Genomic DNA, 5,707 nt, shown 5'->3' with positions numbered 1-5,707 from the left:
CTAGTAGAGACGTGGTTTCACCATGTTGGCCAGGCTGGTCTCAATCTCCTGACCTCGTGATCCGCCCGCCTTGGCCTCCCAGAGCGCTGGGATTACAGGTGTGAGCCACTGAGCCCAGCTGGCATCACTTTAGTCGAAGCCTTATCACCGGCCCATAATCACGCTTCTTTAAAACGCATGCAACGTGTTTTCAGCCCAGTCGGGTGGTCTTTTAACGAGGAGTGCAGCCCGTATCCGATTCCCTCTCTGCCGGTTCCTGCTCCTCCCCATTCTTCCTCCTGTGGCTCTTCTGCGGTTCCCTGGGTTTGCAGCTGGCTCAGGCTTCTCTCCCGGTTTCCACCGAGGTCTCTTTCCTGCTCAGGGTCCCCGCGTGGTCCCGGTGCTCCGGTGCCACCAGGCGGCGCTGTTCCCTTGCATCCTCAGCATCAGATTCCCAGTCCTGCAGGACAGGAACCAGGACACCACCCTCCCCCAGGGACTGGGAACCCCTTCTCCCCACCGCGCCTGAGCCCCCGGGGGCTTCCGGCCACTTACACCCCCAGGCCTGGGAGGTCAGCCGTGGGATGCCTGTCTATCGCATGCTCCTGATTCCACACTCAAACCTCACTTTCCGGTGGCTCTCAGGTGGCCTCGAATGTCTCACGGAGGTGGGTAGCCCCTGCTTCCTCTTCCTCCTGCCGGCCCTGTGCTAAGTCCATCCTCGTCTGCTCAGAGAAGGGTCCGGAGGCCATCTTCCCTTCATCCTTGCCAATCTGGACATGTCTTCTTTCTCTGTGACCCGTGAATTCTATCTGCAGAGGCAGTGAGAGAGTGGCTGAGAACACAGACCCATCCCAAAGCCAGGTTTTCTGGTTTCCTTTTTTTTTTTTTTTTTTTGAGACGGAGTCTTGCTCTGTCGCCCAGGCTGGAGTGCAGTGGCGCGATCTCCGCTCACTGCAAGCTCTGCCTCCCGGGTTCACACCGCTCTCCTGCCTCAGCCTCCCAAGTAGCTGGGACTACAGGCGCCCGCCAGCACGCCCGGCTAATTTTTTGTATTTTTTTTAAGTAGAGACGGGGTTTCACTGTGTTAGCCAGGATGGTCTCTATCTCCTGACCTCGCGATCAGCCCGTCTCGGCCCCCAAAGTGCTGAGATTACAGGCGTGAGCCACCGCGCCCAACCCGGTTTTCTGGTTTCTAACCCTGGCTGTGTGATGGTGCACAAGTCACTTGACCTGTCTGTGCTTGTGAGATGGGGATCATTCGAATATGCTTCTCCTTAAGGAGAGGAAACAAATTAAACAAGCTCAGACAACATTTAAGCTGTGCCTGGGTGGGGAAAACAGTCTGTGGGCATCGGCTATTATTATATCAATTATTATTATTACTATTATCCATGCTGGGGTATAGAATGTCAGGGCAGAGCCCTTTCCTCTGAATGCTTTGTAAACATCAGTCCGTCTTCTTTTATTTATTTGTTTATTTATTTTGGAGATAGGGTCTCACTGTGTTGCCCAGGCTGGAGTGCAGTGGCACAATCTCGGCTCACTGCAACCTCTGCCTCCTGGGTTCAAGTGATTCTCCTGCCTCAGCCTCCTGAGTGTAGCTGGGATTACAGGTGCCTGCCACCACGCCTGGCTAATTTTTTTTTTTTTTTTTTTTTTTTTTTAGTAGAGATGGGGGTTTCTCCATGTTAGCCGGGCTGGTCTCGAACTCCTGACTTCAAGTGATCTGCCCGCCTTGGCCTCCCAAAATGTAGGGATTACAGGCGTGAGCCATCACGCCCGGCCTTTTTTCTATTATATTTTATTTCCCTATTATTTGCATATGGGGCTACTGGATCTGTTCTCAAAGTCTCTTTTCCCTCATAACTTCCTTGAGGCAGTATTTTTGCTTTATGTTTCAGGTAATTCCTCCCCAGCATGAATTCAGAACTCAGAGACACAGGCTCTCCTCTGATTCAACTCGTAAATGGGTTTTTCCTTTACAAATAATGATTTCTAGTTCCAGAAATTGTTTATGCTGCTGTTGAACGTATCCATCTGTCTTTCTGTCTGTCGTGTTTCAAGAGGCAGCACCTTTCCCTGAGACCAGTCCCTTGGGGACCCACTCATCGGGGTCTCAGCTCTGGCCACACAGCCCCCTGGCCAGGTGCAGTTTCTGGAGGGGCTGTGGCTCTTCATGGCACTTTGGTCTTCTCAGCTGCCATGAATATCAAAAGCCAATCATCGGAGCTTAATATAGCCCTAGTGGGTTATATCCCAGAACCAGAGGAACTTGAGGAAACAACTGGAGCTGTTTGCAGTGATTGCACTGTGGGTAGCGGGCTAGCACTGGGCTGTGAGACTGTCGTGTGTGCTTCGGATAAAGCAGGCACAGTTGTGTGACTTTCTACTTTGTCCTTCCCCTCCTTTGCCCTGAAATCTAGGATTCTCTGCACAGGAGCAGGTCATTCTGGTTTGGAATTGGAAGTAGCAACATGAACCCTCTGTGTTTTTTATTTTTGTTTTTGTTTTTGAGATGGAGTCTTGCTCTGTCGCCCAGGCTGTAGTCCAATGGCGCGGTCTCAGCTCACTGCAACCTCCACCTCCTGGGTTCAAGCCATTCTCCTGCCTCAGCCTCCAGAGTAGCCTGCCACCATGCCCAGCTAATTTTTTTTTTCAATTTTTGCATTTTTAGTAGAGATGGGGTTTCACCATGTTGGCCAGGCTGGTCTTGAACTCCCGACCTCAGGTGATCCACTGGCCTCGGCCTCCCAAAGTGCTGGGATTACAGGCGTGAGCCATCGCAACCGGCCTTGTGTTTTCCCTTTAAAAACAACTGGATATCTAGCTCTGTCCACGGACGGGCCCGGAAGCAGTGAGCACCCCTGGAACAACAGGCAGCCCTGGTGCACGGGCAGCATTTTCCCAATGCCATGTCCACACTAGCGTCCACCTGAACCACTGCCAGAGAGGCTCTCCAGATGAAAACGAGGTTCGTTCAGGAGTCGGGCATTGCAGCGGAAATGTGTATGCGGGAGTCCGCTGTGCGTATGCAGGGAGGTAAAAGCACAGAGGCTTAAATGGGAAAGTGAGGAGAATCACATAATTGTTTTGGGATAATTGTCCTTGCCACAGGAATCAAGAACACGGGTGGTAACAGTCTGAGGTTGGGCAGGCGTCCTCACAGAAGTGTTTTTTCTGTGAGGTTGTGATGGACTTTGCTTACAATTGTGGTGGTTGCCATCTTCTGTGATGGTTTTATGGGGAACGGCATCGGGGCGGTTCCCAGCTCTATTGGTTGGGGTTTTGTTTTGTTTTGTTTTGTTTTTTAACACAAGTGTCTCCATTTTGATTCGGACAGCTTTCACACTGGAAGCCAGGGACTGCAGAAAGTGAAAGGGGGCAGCAGGGCCCAGCCAGGGGGTCCTTCCAGAGGCAAGGATGTCACTAAGGACTGCGCAGGTTCTAGCAAAATGACAAGGGGCCAGGCATGGCAGCTCACTCCTGTAATCCCAGCATTTTGGGAGGCTGAGGCGGGTGGGTCACCTGAGGTCAGGAGTTTGAGACCAGCCTAGCCAACATGTTAAAACTCGATCTCTACTAAAAAAAACACAAAAATTAGCCGGGCATGGTGGCAGGTACCTGTAATCCCAGCTACTTAGGAGGCTGAGGCACGAGAATTGCTTGAACTCAGGAGGTGGAGGTTGCAGTGAGCCCAGATCGTGCCACTGCACTCCAGCCTGGGCGACAGAGTGAGACTCAGTCTCAAAACAAACAAACAAAAAAGGACATGGAAGTGCAGAAGGGCCCCCAGCTGGCTGGATCTGGGGTGGTGTGTGAAGAGAATGCTGTCTCCTCGTTTCCCCCTCCACAGCCCCCACTCTTGCCATGGCCCCCCATGCACAGCCTTCCCCAAGGCTCCCTGACTGACTCCTCATCCCAGTTTCTAGGCTGGGGGCCTGGCCCTTGGCCCCTGACATGAACTGGGCTCTGGAATGAGTCCTTCCACCCCACACACCCACCGCAGCAGGCTCTTCCCTAGACAACGTGAACGGGTGGGGACAGAATGAAGTGCAGGGAAGGCCTCGTGCAGGTGCCCCACGGGGGAACTGAGACTGACCGACCACCTGCACACTCCGAGTCCTGGGCAACTTGCGCCCACTGTTTCCACACCCACGTCAGCAAAGCAGGAAGCAGAGGTCTGCTCCACAGGCCTCCCGGGCTTTCAGAGGACCCCTGCATGGTGCCCTGTATGCAGTGGAGCCAAATAAATGTAAACCTTCCAGTGACTAGGTGCATGGGTGAATGTAGAGTGCAGAGGCTCGGGAGGCTGTGAGATGTTCCCCAAACACTCCAGATCATTACCTGTGTCTTGCTCCGCAAACCAAGCGCTGTTTTGCCGATGCAAGACTTGAGGGCTGTAGGCTGCCTGAGCCCTCCCCATGCCTTCCCCCCAGAGCACACCACCCAGCATCGGGGGTGTGCCTGCTCCTCTGGGCTTCAGCTGGGAACCCCGAGGCCTTCGCCACAGGGCATAGCTGCCAGGAGGCAATGGAACGAGGCTGAGGGTGCTGGTGGGGACCACGCTGTCATTCAGTTGAGGTTAAGGCACTGCTCAGAGTGGATGCCCAGTTCCATGGAGGGACCTGCCCAGGCCTGGAGCTCTGGAAACCAGGGCGGCCGATGGCACAGCCAGGAGCACGTGAGGAGCCGCCGCGTGGGAGATGCTGCCCTCTCCTAGGGCTGAACCGTGTCCCTCCCACAAAATTCATCTGCTGAAGTCCTAGCCCCGGGTCCTCAGTGTGATCTTATTTGGAGGTAGCATCTTTGTAAAGGTAACTAAATTAAAATGAGAGTCTCTAGGGTCTTATATTAGGCCCTAGCCCAATATAAGACGAGGAAATGTGGACAGAGACACACGTAGCGGGACGATGATGGGAAGAATAGGGGAAAGATGACCGCCAATGAGCCAGGGAATGTGGCGCCACACGGAGCCCGCCCTGCTGACGTGGCTCTGACATAGGCCCCCGGGGCTGCGGGAGGACACACTTCTGCTGCCGAAGCGCCAGGTCTCTGCTGCCTTTTGATGCAGCCGTGGCCGGCTCAGGCGCCTTCTCTGCTGCATTCTCTGCTCAGGCTATGGGACCACTTCCTGGAAGATCCCGGGGCTGACAGACTTTCTCGATGGAGAGAGAGGGGACAGGAGAGGGTCCCTGGACCCAAGTAGCATGATCAGGATGAGGGAGGGCCCAGGAATATCCACACCCATGGAGCCAGGCACCCTGGAAGCCTGTGAGCCTGAGTGTGGTCCCCCCGACCATGCCGTGAGGCCCCAGGCTCTGGCCAGCTCTCCTGCCCTCGAGCTCTTGACCCTACCTTGGGGTCACCTGCTGCCCACCCTCATCCTCCCATCCAGCACCCCCCCCTTCTCCTCTGCACTCCAGAACACACGAGCTTCAGCTGCAGGATCCAGAGCTCAGCTCCTACAGAGGCTCACACCCTTGGCCCGCTTCAGTTTCCCATCTGAAGTCAGTTCAAGGCCTGGTGGTCTGGGAAAAGCCAGCTAGTCTACCTGGCCCAGCACAGATGGGCTGGAGTCTCGGGCCTGCAATCCAGACCTGTGGGCAGCAGGATAGCTGCCCGGGGTTGTCCTGTGGGGCCCAGGCCACAGCTGCCCTCAGGCAACAAGGGTCAGTCCCCAGCCTTCCCTGGAAAGCGCCTTACCCAGATCCTCTCATTCCAGTGG

Source organism: Hylobates moloch, unplaced genomic scaffold (genome assembly GCF_009828535.3).
Source record: "Hylobates moloch isolate HMO894 unplaced genomic scaffold, HMol_V3 SCAFFOLD_17, whole genome shotgun sequence".
Lineage (NCBI taxonomy): Eukaryota > Metazoa > Chordata > Mammalia > Primates > Hylobatidae > Hylobates > Hylobates moloch.
Note: the sequence above shows the minus strand (reverse complement) of the source record.